Below are 23,170 nucleotides of genomic sequence, written 5' to 3'. Positions count from 1 at the left end.
TTTAACCAAAAGTGAAAGATTTGTATTCTGAAAACTATAAATCATTGCTGAAAGAAGTTAAAGACGACTTAAATAAATGGAAGGATGTTCCATGTTCCTGGATTGAAAGACTAGTTATATCGTTAAGATGTCAACATTACCCAAAGCAATCTATGGATTCGACATAATTCCTATGAAAATACTAACAGTCTCTGTGCAGATATGAAAAAGCCAATCCTCAAATTTAAATGGGACTGCAAGGGGCCCCAAACAGTCGAAGCAATCTTGAAAATAAAAAACAAAGTAGGTGGACTCACACTTACTGACTTCAAAGCATACTATAAAGCTATAGTCTTATATATGTGGCTATCATTTTATAGCCTGGTATTAGTATAATGATAGTCACATACACCAGTGATATATAACTAACAGTCCAGAAATAAACATGTGCATCTATCGTCCAGTGATTTTCAACAAGGGTGCTAAGTCCAAACAATGGGGAAAGAATAGCATTTACAATGAATGGTGCTGAAACTACCGGATTTCCAAATGCAGAAAAAATAAAGTGAGGCCATATTTCACACCATATTTAAAAATCAACTCACGGTGGATCAAGAGTGTAAATGTAAAGACTAAAACCATAAAACAGAAGAAAACATACGGGTAATATTTCAGGACATAGTATTTAACAATGGATTCTTAGATATGACACCAAAAGCATGAGTGACAAAAGACAAGATAAGATAAATAGAACTTCTTCAAATTTATAAACATCAAAGACTTTTATCAACAAGATGAAAAGACAATGAACAAATTGGGAAAAAATTGGGGGACCAAAGTTTCTGAAAAGGATTTAATATCCATAATACATAAAGAATTCCTGCAATGTAACAACAAAACTTTAAAAAAATCCAACAACAAAACTTTACAACAACAACAAAAAGGCCCAATTAAATACCTGTAAAAAGTTAAATTGGCAAATGTTGTGTGATAGATATATTTACAACAGCAAAAAAAGAGCAGCTCCTCAGCTGCTTATGTACAACCAAATATCTCATGGGATTTTCTGTCTTCATTTGGAGATTTAAGGTCATGGTTTCATGAGACATCCCATTTAATTGGACTAATATTGTGGTTGGTGTTCTAACTCCTAGTTTGTTACATAGTGCCTGGGGTCTTAAAAGCTTGCAAGTAGCCATCCAAGTTTCAAAAATTAGTTTCTAGTAGCCTGGAGCAACAGAGGAAGACGGAGAGGAATAGAAGTAGGAAATGAAATGTGTGCCTAACTGCCTCCATGAAGAACTTCCTTCTTTGCCATGAGAACAAAAGAAGTGGATGGTGCCCAACTATCATTGCTGAATATTTTGATCAAAGATTGTAGAGGAATCTTCATCAAAAGCGGGAAAATGTAGAGCAAAATTTCACATTCTCATGGAATCCAGATACTCTGGAGCTACTGAGACTGGATGAACCCCTGAAAATATTGCCCTGAGATTATGTTTAAAGCTTAAATCTTAAACCGAAATTATCTTCCGAAGTTTTCTTTAAACCAAACAAATACTTTAGCTTGGCTAGTAAAGAATGTCTGCCTTGAGCATGATGCTTTTTTAAGATCTATCTATATGGGATCAAATTAATAATAGCAACTTGGAAGATTAGACAGGAAATTTAGAGGGCAGTGACTTTATGTTAATGGGGGAGGAATAATTGGGAAACAAAGGGTGAGAATGGTTGCTCAGCTTGAAGAATGTAATCAATGCCACTGAACTGTGTACGTAGAAATTGTTGAATTGGTGTATGTTCTGCTGTATATATTCTCAACAACAAAAAAATAAATTTACATAAATAAATAAGTTTTAAAAAATGGTCCAAGGTCTCGAATAGACATCTCACCAAAGAATAAATACAAATGGCCAAAAAGCACATAAAAAGATTTTCAATGTCATTAGTAATTAACCCAAAACCAAACCCATTGCAATCAAGTCGATTCCAACTCATACTGACACTATAGGACAGAGTAGAACTGCCCCACAGAGTTTCCAAGGCTGTAATCTTTACAGAACCAGGCTGCCACATTTTTCTTCCACAGAGCGATTGGTGGATTCAAACCACCAACCTTTTGGTTAGCAGCCAAGCGCTTAACCACTGTGCCACCAGGGCTCCTTCATTAGTCATTGGGGAGATGCAAATCAAAACCACAATGAGATATCACTTCACCCCCACTAAGACGTCCATAATCAAAAATATGGAAACGAAACAACAGGCAGTAGTGAGGTTGTGGAGAAACTGGAACCCTCCTCCATTGTTTGTGGGAATGTAAAATGGTACAACCACTGTGGAGAATAGTTTGTCAGTTCCTCAAAAGTTAAACATAGAACTACCATACAATCCAGCAATCATAATCCTAGGTATACACCCAGAAGAAGCGAAGGCAGGAAGGCAAACAGAAACCTACGTACACCAATGATCAATACAGTACTATTCACAAGAGACAAAAGGTGGAAATAGCCCAAGCGTCCATTAACAAACGAATGAATAAGCAAAATGTGATGCATAAATACAATAGGATATTGTCTTTTTTTTTAAATAGCATGTCTGACTTCCTTGCCAGAGATTAAGGCCTAACCTTGTCTTTTAAACTTTTTAAACAGGACTTTTTAAGTGACAAAATGAATAGATCCATTCATCTATTCTTCCCATCATTCATTCAACATCACTCCTTGTGTAGTTACATGAGAGTCTCCTCAGACCTACCTTGTGGACAGCTCTGTGTGGGACAAAGACACCTCGGGGCGGAGCATTGCGGGCTGTCAGTAATGGCTACGGATCTCAGTCTAAGTGAGAAGTGATTGCTCGCTATGTAGACCCAAGGTCTGAAACAGGACTCAGTGCAATCTGGAAATCATGTAATTTTTCACCTCAGTGAGCATGCAAATGTATTAGGAAAAAAAAAAAGGAGAAAGGAGCCTTGATTCAAAGACATCTGAAAATGACAAGGCTGAATGATAGAAGACACAGTGAGGTAGAGCCCACCCCCACCCTCTCCTTGCTTAGCACAAAGAAAGGAGTAAAATCCACGATGGGATATGCTGTGCCAATTGATGGAAGGATAGGGAATTTCCCGTGCGTGTTTCTCACCGGCACCAGCCCCAATCCTTACATGTAGTCCTGTTTTGCCAGTAAGTGCCTTGTGTATGTGGGAGCCCCACCTGACAGAGCAGTACGCTCAACTTAGGGAGGAAGTCAAGAGGCTTCCATCCTAGCACCTTCATGAAGAGGTGCTCCATAAATATCGGTTCACTCGATTCCAGTTAAGCACAAAGGAAACCAGGCAATGTATCACTTTAGGGGCTAGAAACTGTAATAGTATCTCAGCTCTCTACCATAACATCACTACGGTAAATTAACATCCTCAGGATCTATGAGTCTTAAAATGACATACCAGGTGCCACTGAATTTACTCCATCTCATGGCGACTCCATGTGAGTCAGAGTAGAACTGTGCTCCATAGCATTTTCAATCGCCGATTTTTTGGAAGTAGATCTCCAGACTTCTTTTCTGAGGCACCTCTAGGTAGACTTGAAACTCCAACCTTTCAGTTAGCAGCCCAGTGTGTTAATTGTTCGCACCACCCTCCAAAATCTTGTGGGAAGTAGAACCCCTGGTTTTTATAATGGGAAGGAGAAGTAAGGAAGTGTGATGCCCAATGTGATGAGGTAATGTCTATGCTTCTGGCATGGAAAATCTTAGTTCACTCTTCTACAAAAACTAAGATTTTAGTGACAACATACTTATCAAGAATTTAGATTATAGTAAGGAGGTAAAAAACAGCAAAACCCTAAGAAAGAGCATGTATTTTTTCCTTCTTATATTCTTTAATTTCAAAGTTATTCCATTCTAATTACACTTATAAATTTAAAACGCTTTAATGTTGTGGCATGTAAGACACTCATACCCACCTTAAAAACTGTACTTTAATTGCCAACTCAATTACACATATAAATTTGAAAACTGAACACTGGGCAGATGAGAACAATTTCACAGTCTCCCTCACATGAGCCGCTTTGAAAACCACAGTTGCACTTTAATTCCACTTCAATTGCATGTATAAATTTTTAAAAAGTTAATGCTATACTGTAGAGAAGAGCTTTAATTGAGTGTTAATGAGCTGCCAGATCAGCCTCTAGCAGCCCCATTACACGGCAGGGAGCCTCAGAGGGGTCCCCATAATACAAAAGTAAAAGCATCTAAATAAACCAGGCTCCTCACCCACCTTCCCCTGTGACCAGCCCTTGCACTAAGCCCTGGCTTTCCAGGCGCTATCTCTTGGGCCAAGCGCTGTCTCTGATAGGAGACCACATCCATCCTATAGGGGAGGTCAACTACAGTGGCAATCTGGGCATCAAGGGCAACCTGGGCATCAAGGCCATTCTGTTTAAGGTGACTGTGGCACTTGAACCCTTTTAGAATTCTAGAACACTAGAGCCAGAAAAAACCTAAGACATCATCTAGGCCCCTTATTTTGTCAATGAAATATTTTTACAGATGAGGTCAAATGACTTGATCAATGTCGCCCTGGTATTCTGACCACTGGAGTCATGGGCCTCATAGTGTATCTTTTTGTATTCATTGTATAGGGCACTTGTTCAGTCATTTATATATGGAATATAATTGTCTTCAGTTCTGGGATATTTCTGAAAATATTTCTTTGAAAAAATATCTTCCCTCTCTTTTACTTAATAAGTAAGATGGACCTCTTGGTTTGATCCATATATTTTCTATATCTGATCTATTTGATGTTTTGTTTTGCTTTTTCAACTTTATCTTCAAACTCCTCCATTCAATTTTAAATTATTTTATCGTATATTCCGTTGTTAAAATCCCTTCCTTATTTTTTGGTTGTTCCTTTTCATAGCATTCTGTTCTTTCCAAGATGCAACATTTTTATTCTGACAATAGCAATTAAAGAGTTTGTTTGTTTTACTTTTCTTCTGTTCCCTGTACTGTTTTTTTTTTTCTCCTAGCTCCTTTTTTAATGCTTTGTCTTTGTCACAGTGTTTTACATTAGAGGCTTTCCTGGAATATCTGGTGATCTTTAGCACTTGTGATGGTTAATTTTATATGTCAACTTAGCTACGCTATTGTTCCTAGTTGTTTGACCAAATACTAGTCTAGCTGGTGTCAAGGAGTAGTTACATGTGATTAAATCAGTTAGTTTTGGCTAGAACAGATTACTTTCCATACTGTAATGTAATGTAATGATTTTACATAATGTTATCTAATATAATCTATCTTTTTAAAAAGGAGTTCCCTAGGGTGTGTTCTGCCTCAAGATTATAAATAGATATTTTGGCAGAACTCCATGTCTGTCTTCACTCTGCCCTCTTCCCGGTCACCTGACCTACGAAGAGATCTTGGAACTCTTCAGCCTGTCACCTGACCTACAGATTTTGGACTTGCCAGTTCTCCACAATTGTTTGAGCCATTTCCTTGAAGTAACTCTCTCCCTTCCTCTCCCTGTCCCTTCCTCTCTCTCCCCCTCTCTCCCCTCCCCATATATATATTCTCTCTCTTTCTGTCTCTCTCTCTCTCTATATATATATATGTCACTGGAACCCTAATTAAGACAGTACTTCATTTAAGACAAAGGGACTAAAAAACTGTCTGGAAGCTTTGTGTGCATAAGGTGAACTTGTATAGTGGTCATTGAGACTATGTACAGATTTTTGGCTCTCTTCCTTTCAGGCACATGGTAGGATTGCACTCTCTGCCTCCTTGGTGTGGCCATGTGACTTGTTTTGACCAATGAAACGTGAGCAGAACTGATGGGCATTCTCTGTCTCTATGCCATGGCAAGCAGCAGACCCCCAAATGGTGACTATATCAGCTTCTGTCCTGAATTGAGGGTGACTCAGAGCAGAACCTCTAGGCCACCTGCAAAGGACAATGGCTCAGGAAAGATCTCCCTCCAGGACCTGATTCATCCAAGGTATCTGTAATTAATTTGAAAGAAAAAGAGACGTAGGGAGACGAAAGCAATACAGCAAATTTACGAAGTTTTTCTACAAAAGAACTGTGTGTGTTGTTATAGCACATGGAGTTGACTATAATCAAATAAATAATAAGCAAAGTCTTTGAGAGGATTATACTGTCAAATGAACCATCAACCTGGACTGTAACTCTTAAAAATCTGAAATGCCCCTTAGGCACCCATAATCTATAGACAGAAAGTGGGCTGAGAAGCCTGCTCCATTTGAAAGGGAGGCCTATCACCAATGTCTACCTCAGATGAGGCAAAGGAAGATAATAAAAAATGAAGAACACTGAAAAAGAGAAGGGGACCTCAGAAAGCAATGGACAAGCAAACAATTGTGGAAAAGGAATCGGAGAATAATGAAGGAATTTTTACCTCTCTCAGATTAGGGGACCTTGACATGACTAGCCAGCGGAATTTTAGAATTGCTGACATCATTATCCACTGTCTGATTCCCTTCTTCCCCTCTCTGGACAAGAGTGTTTATTGCACTTGTCCTGTCCTTGTTCTAATACTATATATTGGGAGAGTGGAGGGGAGGCAAATAATTTCTTTCTCTTGCTGTTTGGCTTATTGAGGGGTGTGTGTGTGTGTGTGTGTGTGTGTGTGGTTTTAGTTGATCGGTCAACAGATTGCTAGGAGCAACATCTGGACCTGAAGTGGAGACTCTTGAGCATTATCCTTTGAGTGGTGAGCCCTTCACACCTGGAAGAAGAGAGGGACAGGCAGAGACCAGCACTTATTGAAGGTTTTATTCCAGACAGCAGTATAAGACATTTTATAAACATTATTCTATTTAATCCACATGAGAACACTCTGAAAAAGGTATCATGTGATGCAGATCCAAAGGTTGAGCTTGATGTCATTAGTGAGTATACTCCACACGTGGGAAGAAGGTGACCAGATGGGAAGACTGTTGTCCAAATTGTTCACAAATATTCTGGTTCTTCTCCTTCTAGGCACAAGCTATACAGCACTCCCTTGTCACCTATAAGGAGCCCTGGTGGTGCAACAGTTAAGAACTTGGCTGCTAACTGAAAGGTTGGCAGCTCAAAGCCATCCAGTGTCTCCATGGGAGAAAGACCTGACTATCTGCTCTTGTAAAGATTACAGCCTAGAAAACCCCATAGGGCAGTTATACTCTGTTACGTGGGGTTGCAATGACTGAAAATCCACTCAACATTACCTAACAACAAGAACGACCACGTATAAAGTTAGACATGGCCACCTGACTTGCCTTCATCAATGAAAAGTGTGTGGAAGCGATAGGTATCTCTTCCATGGGCAGCTTCAAGAACCAGCCCAAAATTCACCACTTACTCTTTCCTCTGCCTTGATGATGGCCAATATTCCTGATATTGGCTGATCGATCAGCCTAAGTCCCAGCATGAGGACAACCTGTGATGGACATGGAGCTCAAGGGAGAAATACATTTTGTTGTTATAAGTCAGGAAGATTAATGGCTTGTTTGTTACTGTAGCATAATTTAGCCTATTCTGCCTGTTAAGCTTGTTGATGGTGGCCTTCACTACAGGTTGATAAATCAGTGAGTTTGCTTTGCATTGGGCTATGTGCAATATCTGGAACTGCTTTACTGAAGGCCAGTCAGTTTTCCTAGAGAGGAGTCATTCAACCTCCTGCCTAGGACTGGTTACCTGATTTGGGGAGTTGAATAAGAGATGGGGCTGAAAGTCTCACTGTTGAGTATTTAAAATTTCACTTTGTTCTTTTTTATCGTCAGAACAGTGTCTTACCTCTTCCTCCTCTGAGAAAACCTCCCAGCTTCTGCTGGGGATGGGGAGGGCAGTCACAGCTACAAGGCTGGTGAGGCAATCTGAGTTCTGTTGTTTCTTGGGAATCAGACCTACCCTTTCCAAGCCACAGAGGTACCTCATGCCTCCAAATCCAAGGCCTGACCTAGACCATCTGCAAGGGACAGTTCAACTTCTTTTTTTCAGCTTGTCTCTTGTTTGCTTCATCATGCAAACACACACATATACACACATCACACATATGTATACACTCACACACAAAAGCTTAAGTTTTAGCTGGTCCATTTTAAGGCGATTACCTTGCTTTCATCTGCTTCTAACATTTATTATCATCTTTTATATACTGTTGTCCCTTCTCCTAATCTCTCTGGATTTATTGATATGGCTTTTTTTTTTTTTTTTTTTTTAATCCTTTACTGTCATTTTAGTGGATTTCGGGGCAGGAACCAAAATAAAACCTATGCGTTCACTCCACCAGTTTAACTAAAAATTCTCTATCATTTACTATTACCACTTACAGTTCCCAACATTCCTTTCTGTTGTGGGAAAATTGGGCTTATCTATTAGTCAACTTATAAATATTTACTGAGAAATTCATATGCTATATGGAAGATACTAGCATCCAAGGAACATGAAAATGTGGGAGCTAATTTTTTTTTAATTTAGGGTTCCCTTTCTCTGTCTCTTCTGAGCACGGGAATCATGTATCATTAGTCACTGTAGCCTCAGAACCAGCTCAATGATGATTATTTAATAATTGATATATGTTTGTGGAATATCTATAACACAGTTCCAGCCCTCAAAGGACCTCAAGCTCATCTGAAGAATGGATAGAATGGTAGATAGATACAGACAGATAATGCAAGGCAGTACATTTTAAGGGAATAAATACCAATGAAGTCAAGCTAATTATTCTTTTGCAGTAAAATTTCTTAGAAACAATAAATCAGAGGCTTAAAGAGACCAAGCAAATCGTTTGGCATAAAAAATATTAAAATAACTATTCATGTATTTATTTATACCCAGACTTGATCTAAAAAGGGTTGAAATTAGATATTCTCCAGTTGGTAGCATAAATGGCTTCTGGCACTCAGGCCAATATTTTTATTCTTATGCAGCACTTCATAGAGCCCAAGACTGGGCTTGAGTAAGGGAGGAGGAGGGGTTTCCTCAGGGCCCTGAATGATAAGGAAGTTGTATCACTACCCGCAAAGCACCTCTGAGGGATTGTCCTCAAGAAAGCCCCACTGTAGTAGGAAGACTATGAGCACTCACAGGACTGTAGAAATTGTGTCTGCCCCACCAACATCTCTTTAGCTCTTTTTCCTAAATCCCGAAAAGTACAGGTAGAAGTGAAGTCCTGCTGTCCTCAGGGGCAGGAAAACCTGGGTGATTAACATCAAGACTTGGGTGCCATTTGTTGGTCACCCACTATGGGCTGTCATTCCCACATACTTAGCAACCCCTTTTAACAAGTGAAGGCTTGAGATTTGCTCAAGGTCTCAAGTAAGCGGCCTACCCCCAAATTCCACATCTACTGCTTCTCTCACTATTGTGCACTGCCTCCACACACTTAACTTTAAGTGATGATGTTCACTTTTTCTGTTGTCCCTCTTCTCTTCCATTGCCGCCTGCCCTCATCTCACTAGGAGCCAGCACCAAGGAATGAGGAGGTGACCCAAAGGCAGCACAGAAAGGGACAGAGCAGTGGAGTTCCTGAATTGCTGAGACATCTTAGCCTCAAAGCTCAGAGTGAGTCTATGAGCAAAGTCAAAATAGCCATCTGATCAGAGATGCTCTGGCTTCCCCAGCCCTGCCCACTCAGGGGACATCAGGAAGATGATACAGAACCTGGGCTCTTTGAAGATGCTCCTTGTTTGAGATGGGAGGGGAGAGTGTATGGGGTATGCAGGACCCATTCAGATGCTTATAGATGAGAGTGTAGGAGGTAAGGGAGGGATGATGGACAGAGAGAGGGGAAGCACGTGGTGCTTTGCTCAGCACGGGAGCAATAGCTGCATGTGGTATGCTAAGGTTACTCCCTGGAGGGCTTCCGAGGGTTTGCCCAGAGGCCGGTCCATGAACTCCCACCTGGATGGCTGCCATCCATGGGGACAGGGAGTAGCTTTTCAACTCTCCCTGAACTCACAGATGGAAGTGGGAGGTTTGAGTTAGACAGGCTATTAAGGAGTTGGAGTGTCCCAAAATTATATAGTCTTCACATTGGGTTGAAAATCTTCATTCCGGTGGTCTGATTACCAAGACTTTGATGTATTGTCTACTAGTTTCTAAAGTCCTGAGAGTTCCAGCTTCTCCTCCTCACCTTGGCTGGAGTTAGACATCCAGACCAGATGTGTGAATTAGGCAGGCAAATCAAAGTATACTTGTACAGAATTAGGAAGGAGCAGATAGAAATCCGATGCCCTATCCTCTCCCCTCTGGTTCAGAAGTCCTTGCAGTTTCATTTTTAAATGTCCCTAAGCAAATGACAAGCCAAATTTTTAGAATCTTCAATACACTGGCTCTTCTAAATGGATGTGTGACATCAGATAGGCCCAGTCAACAGGACTAGGGATTGAAGATCTCAGATAAGACTAATAGGAAAGGAGTGGTGAGCCCTTCACACCTGGAAGGAGAGACGGACAGACAGAAACCAGCACTTACTGAAGGCTATATTCCAGACACTTTATAAACATTATCTTATTTAATCCACATAAGAATACTCTGAAGCAGGTACTTATCATTACCCACCTTACAGATGAGAAAACTGAGGTTCAAAGTACTTTAGTGGCTAAGCAAGATAACAGCTGCACCAAAACTGACATTCGAGCCCAGGTTCCTCTCATTCTAAAGCTTAGATTATTTCTGATGCACCATGCAAGAAGAGAAGCAGCAAGTTCCATGCTCCAAACTGCACCCATCACAAGCAGCTTACCTCGTCCCACTCATCCATAATAGAGTGCAACTAGGAGAAAGCCCAGTACGTGGGGTCTCCATGAGTTGGAATTGACTAGATGGCACCTGGTTTGGTTTAGTTTTTGGTGCCATTCCATCCCAGGTCAACTCTTTTTGCTGTTTCATAGTTGTAAATTGGGCAGAGGGAAAAGAGCACTCTCTCTGTGATTCTCTTTTTGCCAATTCACCCCCTCCCCGCCCCCAGAGCCCACATTTACCCATCCCCCCCCCCAGCTCTTGAGGCCTCTCCTGCTAACTGATCTTCAGCAATATATTCATGTATTCATTTAAAAGTTCTGTCTGTGCTAAAGCCAGTGCTCCTAGTTATTGCTGGCAGCCAAAAGCTGTTCTGTTTTTTCTGGCTGAGTGTACCAGGCAATTATCAGCTGTAATTATTTTGAGTCTTGTTACAGATGGAACTTCGAGGTTTTCAGTCTTAAACAGAATTCATTATTCAAATGTCTCCAGAGCCAACAGTGAGGGGCATAGGGTGAGCCTCCTAGTGAGCCCAGGACAATGCAGAAGGTTCAAGAGAAGAGGGCTCCCTGGCCATCAGCGACCAGAGTGGATTGTTCAGCCCCAAATCTGGAAGCTGGGCCCCAGGTGCTTGGGCCACATCTCACCCCTGGGACCTGGTTAGTTCCTGCTCCCTCTTCAATTTCTTCCCCTCAACCTTTCCAGAGACACCAGTGCTTTCACCCATCCCCTGCTCCAAGCCCAGGAGAAGGCCATATTAGGTATATCTTTCTCTCTCCAAAAGGTAATCACAGAGCTCTTCTGAGAAACAGAGCAAGTTCAAATCTCTGAAAGAGATAAGCAATTCTCAGTTAGGTCAGCTTGTTGTGTGCCCTTGGGTCGACTCCAACTCATACTGAGACTATATAACAGAGTAGAACTGCCCCCATAGGGTTTCATCGGCTGTAATCTTTACGGGAGCAGATCGCCAGTTCTTTTCTCCTGAGGAGCCGCTGTGTGGGTTCAAACCAGTGACCTTTCATTAACACCCAAACACTTAACCATTGTGCCACCAGGGTTTCTCAGATCCCTAGGAACCTGCTCCAATTCAGCTTTAGACACTGACACCCAGGGTCTCCCGGCATGCAGACACTCCACAGGCACTAAGTGCAGGAGCTCCAGCTGTCCTTTAGCTTCCCTTTCCTAGAAGAACAGAGGCTCAGAGGAGAGGAGCAGCAGGTATGACGGATTAGGTCTCTTAGGACCACTCAGAGGGTGGGATTCCCACAGAAAGCAGCTGTGGGACCACACTCTGAAGGGAAATTTGGGGGTCACAGTTATTTAGAGTTGAGCCTTTTGTCAGAAAGATGATGCACCTGGAGGAGATCCCATTGGTGCACTGAGCCACTCCCATTCTAAAAATGGCCTGTAGGGGCAGGCACCAAGCCTTTCTCCACCCCCATCCCAGGGGAAGGGCAAAGCATCCAAGGCAAAGTGCCCAAGGTAGGATCCCTGACAAGAAGGACAGTGATCTCTGATTCCAGAGACAACTGTGTCCCAGATACTGCTTCCAAGATTCTGGCAACTGCAGAATTCCCTCTGCCTGCTGTGTACTCCTGCTATGCCCTGGTTTCTGTCTTTGCCCTTTGGCCCTGTAATTACAATTGCTGGATGCAGATTCCTGCTTGTCCAGTGAAATTTCAGTCTCTCTCTCTCTTTCTCTCCTTCCCCTCTCTCCCTCTTCCTTTCTCCCTCCTTCTCTCTAATTCTCTCTTTTTCTTTCCCTCCCCCTCCCTCCCTCTCACCCTCTCTTCTCCTCCACCCCACACTGAGATTTTCTCTACCTCCTCATCCATCTCTCCCAACCCCCTCTTACTCTATTTCTTTCAGTTCCCCCTTCCTCCCTCCTGCTTTTCTCACTCCCTCTGCCTTTTTTTTCCTGCTGCCCTCCCATTTTCTTATGTACTCCCACACATTCCATATCTCCTTCCACACACACCCACATGTATCTATCTGGCCACCTCCCTTCCTATCAGGGTGGCCCAGGGTCTTCAAAAGGGACAAGTGACTGGCTTGAGCCTCTGGGAGGGAGGTGTGAGCACAGACTGGGTGGCAGGCAGGGTAGGACAAGGCAGGAGGGGGATGCAGCAAGGAGATGAGAAAACAGATGGTGAGTCCAAGCTGCCTCAAGAGAGGCAAAGGTCCCCTCTTTGAAGGCACGCTTCCGGCAACAGACACCCCAGCCCCATCACACTCCCTACCTTGGTAACTACACTGGACCACCACCACGAGCCTAGGCTTATTTAATTTGGTAGGTGTTCATGCTGGGCCTGCTGTGTGCTTGGTGCTGGCCAGAGGAGCAAGGGAGCAAGAAAAGGAATTAGGAGTCAGAAGCTAATCCAAAGGACTGATGTACAGCTAAGTAGGAAATCTGCAGTCTGTGAACTGGCAGGGCTATGTCCTATGTGGCTCACCCAGGAGTGCAGCCCACAGATGCTGGTGCTCTCAGTTCTACTTAAAACTTGTGATTGTCTTTCTTCTTCTCTTTCTTTCTCGGTTGATGCTGTGCAGGCAGTGAGTAGGGAATTGGCTAGAAGACCTGAAAGGTGGAAGCCACTTAGGACAGTAGTTCTGCCATTGTCAGAGGGGAAGGAACTAATATTTATTGATAAGCTTCTATGTGTCAAGAATCATGATAGGAACATAAAAAAAAAAAAAATAGCACACATTATCTAGGTAATCTTATTAAATAACCCCATTTAACTGATGAAGAAACTTGAGTCTGAGAGATGCTACATAACTTGCTGGTAAGTGGTAGAGCAGAACTCAACCTTAGATCTTGCTGAAGCCAAACCTAGACTACCAAAGAAAAAAAAAAAAAAAAAAACTCAAACCGTTGCCATTGAGTTGATTCTGACTCATAGTGACTCAATAGAGTAAAACTGCCCCATAAAGTTTCCAAGGAGTGGCTGGTGGATTCAAACTGCAAACGTTTAGGTAAGCAGTCGAGCTTTTAACCACTGTGCCACCAGGGCTCCAATCTAGACTACAGGATGAATAATATGTGTTGCTTTGTGGTCATTCATCTCTGTACCCCATACCTAACATCCTGTCCAGCCCATGGGGGGAACTTAATAAATGGTGTTAAAAGGCTGTGGTATACCATGACATGGTATCTGCTCACAAGAATGGTACAGTGTTATTGTAATGAGAAGGTATATACGAAATGCTCCAACACCTATACATGAAAATATACAATTAAATCCCAAAGTGAATAATATGTGCCACAAAGATCAGAAGAGAGAAGATCCTGTGGCCTATAGATGACTTGGGCTTCATGGATGTGAAAGGACTTTAGCTGAGCCATGAGGGTGGATGGGTGGAAGAGAAAAAGAGTGCTGCCCTGCAGTGGGTCACAGCATAGCCAAGGCTAACACGAGAGTAGCATTGTGTTTGCAGAGAGTACACTCATACAATGGCTAGAGGAGACAGGGCTACTGATTGGGAAAAGTAGAAAAGATGAATTCATAGACATCAGGGAAGACCAGATCCTAGAGGCCTTGAATCCCAAGCCAGCTACAGAGATGGATCATATCTGGTCTCTTCCTAAACAGAGGAGCCATAATGATGATAAACTTCTTCTCAGGGAGATTAAATGGATGGCAGAAGGGAGAATTGTAAAGAGAAAATGACAATCATCCGTGTTTGAAGTGATGAGAGCCTCGACTAAAGTGGCACAAGTAGAAACAAAAAGACGTGATGGATACAAAACACCCCAAAACCAAATCCACCTCCATCGAGTCGATTCCAACTCATAGCAACCCTATAGGACAGAGTAGAACTGCCTGATAGAGTTTCCAAGGAGTGCCTGGTGGATTCAAACTGCCGACCACTTGGTTAGCAGCTGTAGCACTTAGCCACTAAGCCACCAGGGTTTCTGTACAAAACACACTTTAAATGAATAATCAGACTTGAGTAAATGAGGGAATGAAGGAGCAAGAAGAGCAGAGGAGATAAGTGGAAGAAAATGTGACCTTGGACAGCAAGGCAAATAAGCGGAGTTGTTACTAGAGGCGGAGTAACAGAGCTGGTGGGGCAGGAGGAAGGCTGTGAATTCACACATTTCTTTGCCAAGCATTTGTTGAACACTTCCCTTGACACAAAGGACTGTACTCACATGTAGTTGGGAAGATAAAATATATACATATGAAAACAACCAGAACATCACCACGTATCAAACAAACAAGTGGAAAACACTGTAGTGTAAACTCTATGCATAAATACTAGAATTACATTAATAAAAGGGGGGAAGTGAGGCTCAGTAAATTTCATGCATTTAAGAATAAAAGAATAGATTGACAAAAGTTTGAGCTATGTTCCTTTCTTCTTCCATTCTTTCTCTTAGACCCTTTCTCCTTCCTTCCTTCTTTCTTCTCCCCTCCTCTTCTTTCTGATCTCACCTCACCCCTGTTCCCTGTCTTCTCCTGCCTCTGACTCATGTCCACACCACCAGAAAATCAGACAGCAGGCCACACTGACCTTTGATGAACTCTACGTGTATCTTTTCTACCACACCCAATTTTCACAGAATTGTTTATAGTTATGGGGCAGCTCCAAGTTGGGGGTTGCTGGCAGATGTGTCTCTTGTTAGGTACATGTCTCTTGTTGGAGGATGGAGGAGAAAAGGGCTGAACAGGGAAGAGGGCAGGCTCACGGACCACTGAATATCATTAAAGTGAACTCAGGTTAGTGGACTCTTCCATTGGCTTCCCTCATGAGCCTTGAGGAGTCAAAGCAGCACCCTCAGAGCTGGGAAGGTGGGGGAGTTCTGGGGCTGACCCTTGGCCTGCCCACTGGGAAGGAGCAGACCAGTGAAAAGGTATCCAAAGGAAATGGCAACATGGGGTCAGGTTCAAGCAGACAGTCCCAGGAAAGCACCCCAGACGAAGAGCAGGGAGCTTTGGAAGATGTGAAGAGGCCAGGGGTCAGGATGTCAGAGCCCAGGAAAGCAAAATCATCAGGCATCAGGCATCCAGGAAGATTATCCTACAGGAGCAAGGCCTCAGCTACAGAAGTGGGGACGAGAACAGCACTCTGGCTTCAGACAGGCAGATGCAAGAGGCAATAGAGCCATGCTCCAAAGGAGGGCCAAAGGGGTGAAAAATAACAGTGATTCCCACAATTCATTGAACATCTTCCATAGGCCAATTCTAAATCCTTGATTCTCTTAATTTGCCCTTACACAACAACAATATTACTATGAAATAGTATTTTTATTCTTATTTGCAAGGGAAAAACTGAGATTTCTGTCCAAGTCACACATTAAAAAAAAAAAAAAAAAAGACCAAACCCGTTGGCTGTCAAGTCTATTCCAACACATAGTAACCCTATAGGACAGAGTAGAACTACCCCATAGGGTTTCCAAGGAGCACCTGGTGGATTCTAACCGGCCACCTTTTGGTTAGCAGCTGAACTCTCAACTACTGCACCAACAGGGTTTCCAAGTCACGCAGAGCAAGTAGTAAAGTTGAAACTCCAATCCAGGCCTATATTACTCTAAGAATAGGAGTTTCAGAGGATGAGACAAAGAAAGATCTTGCTCCTAGAAAGGGTGGTAATACACCATGCCTAGACAAAGGTCCAGGGTGGCCCCCTGGGAAACCACAGTTTTTGATCAGCAAAGTAGAGCATTCCTCCTACCTGTGTCAGGACTGGAGGTGGTCTTGGGAAATAACCTGGGCCTCATAGGGTACAATACAGCCTCAGCTGGGGACTTAAAGGGGGAATCTAGTTACTGGGAACCCAGCTGGGCTTGAGTTTATTTGTCTAAGATTGTGGAGCCACTTCAAAGCCACATATAGAGCTGTAGTGGTCCAGTCCTGCCTACAAATTTGTGACCTAACAGTGTCATCAGTTCAGACAATTCCCAGACTGCTTTAGGCCTCAGTTTCCTTAGGTGTGAAATAAGGAGATTAAACGAAACTATATTGCAAGTCATTTCCAGCAGTATGATCCTATCATCAAAGGGTTCATAGCTTGATCTAAGATGTAAGACAAGATGCCTCAGAATCTGGGGTAGCTCTGCCTAGCTCTAGGAGAGCAAAGTGTAGAGTAGATGGATGATAGATTGATAGATAGACAGACAGACAGATAGCTATCATCAAGTCAGCTTCGACTCATCACCATGATTATTATTAACAACAGAATGAACCATTACCTCGTCCTGCATCATCCTCAGAATTGCTGGCATGTTTGAATCCAAAACTGTGGCCACATGCCAATTGAGCTCACTGAGGGTCTCCCTCACCCTCGCTGGCCCTCTACTTCATCAAACATGATGCCATCCTCCAGTGATTGATTCCTCCTGATGATGTGTTCAAAGCAAGCGAGTTGGACAATGTCCTGTTGTGATCCAAAGGGTTTTCATTAATTAATTTTTAAAGTAGATCACCAAGCCTTTCTTCCTAGTCAGTTTTAGTCTGACAGCTCTGCTGAAACCTGTTTACCATGGGTGGCCCTGCTGGCATTTGAAATATTGACAGCATAGTTCCTGCATCACAGCAACATGCAAGCCACCAGAGTAAGACAAACTCACAGATGAGTAGGGGAAGAGGAGAGTCAGAGCTTCTTATCCAGGAAAGGAATACTCGGCAGTTCAGTCACCAGTCATAGCTGAATACCTCTGTAAGTGGTGTCCCCACTACTGTGGCTGGTCTGCCACTCGTAGTAACAGAGATGGGCTGGGCCCTGGGAGAGTACAGGCATTTTTCAGTGTCTTTAGCGTCCAGTTTGTAGGTATCATTATATTCTCTGGGCCCTTCACAGCTCCTGTATTCCATGATCCACAACATCTGTAAGATCAAACTGCTAACTCATTGCGAACGACTCCCGCTCAAAAGTGTTTATTAAACTCCCTACTATGTGCCATGCACTGCTCTAGAGAGTGAGTGGGCAAGTGGGTAAGTGACAAAAATACTCCAGAAGAGGAGCTGTGACTACCTTCTCCAAATAGGACCAAGCCTCCAGGCCCTCAGACCTCCATTCCCAGCAATTCTGGAATTTAAAGGATGAGTAAGGCATATTTGCAACTTCTTCCTTCCTGCAATTCAAGAAAAACAGCTGGGTCTGACAGAACCTTTCCACTGAGTAACACTGTCTTCGTTTTACATATATAAATACATATATTTAATAGATAAAGTGTAAAGCCCTGAGGAAATGCAATTAAAATATTATAATTATTTGTGCTGGAGTATTTGCCCTTATTAAAAAAAAAAAATGCAAATTTGGAGAGGTTTCAGCATTCTCATGAGCAAGCTGCTTCCTACCAGGACCAGTGTATTTGCTTTGTGGAATGTGTTGGTTGGATTCCTTTAAAATTTTTTGGTATTTAGTTTTAAAGTTTTGTTTGTTTGTTTGTTTTACTTCCCTCTCAAACAGGCAAAAAAATTAGTTGCAGAAGGTTTTTGTCTTTGTGTTTTCCTTCCTTCCTAGACCAGGTTGGCAAATCAATAGGCAAGAGTGTGACAGGCTAAGAAATGCAAAAAAGCACTATCTTCCTACAAGTCATTATCAGATATTTTGAGATTCCCCAGGGCAAGCTAAAGGGGCTAGGCCCAGATTTTTGTACTATCTTGGATTAACTTTCAATCATTTTCCCAAATTATCAAAGCACTTCATAACGTGTTATTTACTGTAAATATATCCCTGGTAGACAGACAGAGCTGGTTCCCTAAACACAGAAATAAATGTTCAGAAAACTAATGTATACTGCTTCAAGTCACACTCTGAGTCAGTTCCTAAGGAGGGTCTTGGGGAATGCAATGTGCACCCAGTATACTGGCCAAAGCTGCTGTCCATCTAAGCAGTGAAAAGTAAAGTGCTCTTTTTCTCCCTGGGGGGTACAAATGGTTGAGCAGTTGACTACTAGCGGGAAGGCTGGGGGCTCCTATTTACCTACAGGCTCCTCAGAAGCAAGTCCTGGCAATCTGCTTCTGAAATGCCATGGTCTTGAAAACCCTGTGGAGCATAGCTCTACTCTGCACATATGGGGTTACCACGAGTCACAACTGAGTCAACGTCAACAGGTTGTGTTTCTTGCTAAAGTCCGCTCTTTAGGTCATAGAGGTGTCCTCTCCCCTGATATCAGATAACCTTCTTTGTTAAAAACAACATAATGAACATTGCTGACTTAAGTTTAAGAGAAAAAAGGTACCTATTTAGAAGGATACTACCATCATTCAGTAACCGATGGACAGCCTCAACCTCTGAGCCTGGGGAAGGCAGAAAGAAACAGCCGAATGACTTGCAACGTTTCTCCTGGTGCTGCCCTGAGTCCTTAACTCTGACCACTTTTGTACTTTCAGTTTTACCTTTCAATGCCAAATTTTTATTTTAACGGCATGTGTTTTCAGTATTGGAATGCATCCTTACTAATTGAGTGTGTTTAAATTTTTGGTGGTTAAGAGCTCAGCTGCCAACCAAGTGGTCGGCAGTTTGAATCCACAAATCACTCCTTGGAGACCCTATGCGGCAGTTCTACTCTGTTCTGTAGGGTCGCTATGAGTCAGAAGCAACTTCACACCAATGGGTTTTGGTTTTGATTTTGGTTAGTATGGATTTTGAGAAATATGACCTGGCAGTATAATCCACTAATGAGACTTGTGGCACTGTAGCACTACCAGTCTGTGGTATAACAGTATGCCAATGGGAACTAAAGGTATAATTTATTGTGGGCATCTTTCCAAAACAAACCCACCAAGGCTCCCTAACTATCACACAGGAAAGCCATAATTGTGCTTGCAAGCCTTATCTCACAGAAATAAAGGGGAAAAGGCAAAAGTTTACAAAACTAACACATCCAGGAAGCACCACCTGATAGAATGTTCAAGCTACACAACAATGAGGCTCCAATTCCAGTCTGCTGACCTTCACACATTTCAAAAGGAACCCATCTTGATGCTAAATTCATTAGAATTGAAACAACGCCTTGCATGAAGTCCAGAGGCATAAAAAAAATTGGTTGGCAAACTATTTATGCCAATGGTAATCAAAGGGTTTTAAGACAGATTATCTGTCTCAAGGTGACCTGGCTTGGGTTATGAGTTTATCCCACCCACAGCATATGGAATGGAGAAGGGGCAGTTCCCCAGAGGAGGGGTGGTGAATACCATCACCATAAGAAGGGTAAAGAACAGGAGATGTCCACCATGCCTCTCTTCTCCTCCAGATGAGGATGCCACATGCCTACCAGAGACTCCTCAGGTAATTGCCTTCTCCCCTGCCTCTCAGAGGCAACCCTGCGAGTCAGATGTGACAATCTTCTCTCCCTTCTGGAATTCCCTCCTTAGATGAGTGGCATGTCAATGGGGAGGGTAAGGCAGAGATGGAAGCAAGGCAGAGGAGAAGAGAAATTAGGGTGCTTCTTACAGGTTCGGGTTTTCATGAATCACTTCCTCAAGTATCACTTCATTTTGTCAATTGTTAGTTCTACCAGGTTTTTATTACTCTCTAATTGTCCACAACAAAAAAAAAACCTGGTGGCATGGTGGTTAAGTGCTACGGCTGCTACCTAAGAGGTCAGCAGTTCAAATCCGCCAGGCGCTCCTTGGAAACTCTATGGGGCAGTTCTACCCTGTCCTGTAGGGTCGCCATGAGTCGGAATCGACTCGACGGCAATGGGTTTGGCTTTTTTTTTTTTTTTTTAATTGTCCATGTTGCTTTGTTTTTCTTGCTGGAAAAGGATTTGCCAAGTCAGTGGAGAGTCAACATTAATTTTCTCCTCTCCTTTATTAGTGGGTCAATTTTTCTCTCTTGCATCTCTTTTTCCCTTAATATAATTTCAACTACAAAAAAGCCTGCCTGTGTCTCCTTGAGCAGTTTCCTCGTACTGTGCAATGAAGCCTTTTTTCTATTGTGGTCTTGATCTCTCCCTCCCAGCTTTCACAGAGGAGGCAAATTCGGTGTCTATGCTGTCCTTCACATTGCCAAGAATGGTGTGTCCCTTTGCCTGAGACCTCTCTGTGAGTTATCTTTTATGAACAAAGCTGAAGGGATCTTGTCACCAAATTCTTTCTTTATTAAAGGAAATAGTAATCTTCTGCACTTGCAAAGACAAAAGGAAAGTCCTCAGGAGACTTCAACCTTTCCCCCACAGATAGAATATTCTCTCCACAATGTTCCCATGTAGTCTTCTACAATTCCCAAAGTACTGTCTTAGAGAGTTGAGTCCCAAGGTTTCACATGGAGACTGGATTCCAGGGCTGACACCAGGGCCCAGGCCCCTCTCCTGCTCTCCTCCATAATTGTTATCCAGTGCTTGAATAGCATCACACAAAAGTGTGGTTGTTGAGTTTGTAAATGACTCATAGCTGAGAGACACAGAAGAAACACTAGAGGGTAGAATTAGTAACTGATCAGCTGCAATTATGATGAAAACTTAATCAGATAAAATGTAATAGATAAAAAGGTAAGATACTTTACGTGGGTCAAAAAGAAAAGAAAAAAAGAGAAACCCATTGTACAAGTGGGGAATGACAGACATGTAGCTTTGAAGAAGCATATAGGAGCCAGGCTTATACATTAGCACATGATGAACTAGGTATGAACTGATTTAGGAAATAATATTGGAGTCATTCCCTGTCCTTGAGCATAGAGAATGCGACCTAGGTGAGCTGGGCTCACAAGGACACACCGACTGGGCCCTGAGGTATAAAGACAATAGATAAGATAATCTTGGAAAATATCTTTTAGGGAACCTTTCACAGAAGCCAGAACACAAAAGACTTTCCACTCTCATCTTTTTCTATTAACATGTAGTGAATAGAAATTTGTTGGGCCAATGAAGACCTTCCTGACTGTGGGTTACTGAAACCTGTACCAATGATTGTTAAGAAAGACAATTCAAAATGTAAGATCACAGTTTCTAGCCACTCTGTGAAAAGGTGAAGCTTTCAATGGTTTTGCCCATTTGTGATGTTTATATATACTGATGACTCTGTAACCTTCCTTGGACTCAGCCAGACATGGCTGTGGCAGCATGCTTGTCTGTTTTCCCATTCTTGCTTATTCTGTAATATTTCCTTGGACTTGGGCAGGCGTTAACTCTGACAGAATGCTTGTTCACTTCTCCACTTTTGTCTTTTTGAATACATGCAGAATAAAACTTTCTGCTTTATTAAACTTTTTGATATTTTTTCCCCTAAAACTGAATAAACAGTATTTTTCTGGTTATCTATTGCTGTGTAACAAACCACATCCAATTCCAGCAGCTTTTTTTGCAGAAATGGACAAGCAAATTGTAAAATTTATATGGAAATGCAAAAGACCTAGAAAAGTCAAAACAGTTTAAAAAGAACAACAAAGTTGGAATACTCACACTTCTGAGTTTCAAAACTTAATACAAAGCTACAGTTATCAAGATAGTGTGGTACTGGCATGAGATTAGACTTACAGGTTGGGAGTCAAGAATTGAAGTTCAGAAATAAATTCTTATATTTATAGCCAATTGATTTTTGACAGAGATATCAACACATTTCAATGGGGAAAAGTTAGCCTGTTTAACAAATGGTGCGGGGACAACCAGATATGAAAAAGAACTTAGAACCTCATCTCATGGCATACACAGAAATTAAAACAAATGATTCTACATTACGTGCATGGGAATTATCAGTAGTCTTTTCCTATATGATCTAAGGGAGTAGAACTAAGGCCAATGGATGGACGCTACAGGGAGAAAGATTTTACCTAATAAAACGAGGAGCTTTCCAATCATAAGGAGAAGATGATGAGATCTCTATAACCAAGAAGTTTCAAGATAGGCTGAAAACCCCCTTGATTATGGCATGGCAGAAGGTAATAAAGCAACAGATTCAGAACTCATTAATTGGTTTGTTAAAATTTCTTATATATTGGCTGCTTTTTCGTCCATTTGATTTATTGACCATGAAGAAATGTATGCAGAAATCTCCACATAGGAGGGGGGATTTATCAATTTCTTCTTGTAGCTCTATCAATTTTTACTGCATATATTTTGAGGAATTTATATTACCTGCATCAGCATTAAGTATTGCCATGTTGGTTAACTAAAGAATGTTTTATTATGTAGCGACCCTCTCCATCCATAGAAGTAGAGTTTGTCTTAAAGCCAGAATGCTCCTTAAGGGCAAGGATGGTGAGACTTCGTCTCACATACTTTGGACATGTTATCAGGAGGGACCAGTCACTGGAGAAGGATATCATGCTTGGTAAAGTGTCATCGAAAAAGAGGAAGATCCTCAAGGAAATGGATTGGCATAGCAGCTGCAACAATTAGCTCAATCAAAACAATGATTGTGATGATGGCGCAGGATTGGGCAGTGTTTTGTTCTGTCGTACATAGGGTCACTATGAGTTGGAACCAACTCAACGAGACCTAACAACAACAAAATAGCCAAACCAACTTTATTTTGGTTGGTATTTGCCTAACTTGTATTTTTGC

Source organism: Loxodonta africana, chromosome 15 (assembly GCF_030014295.1).
Source record: "Loxodonta africana isolate mLoxAfr1 chromosome 15, mLoxAfr1.hap2, whole genome shotgun sequence".
Taxonomy (NCBI): Eukaryota; Metazoa; Chordata; class Mammalia; order Proboscidea; family Elephantidae; genus Loxodonta; species Loxodonta africana.
This window is presented reverse-complemented; position numbering follows the sequence as displayed.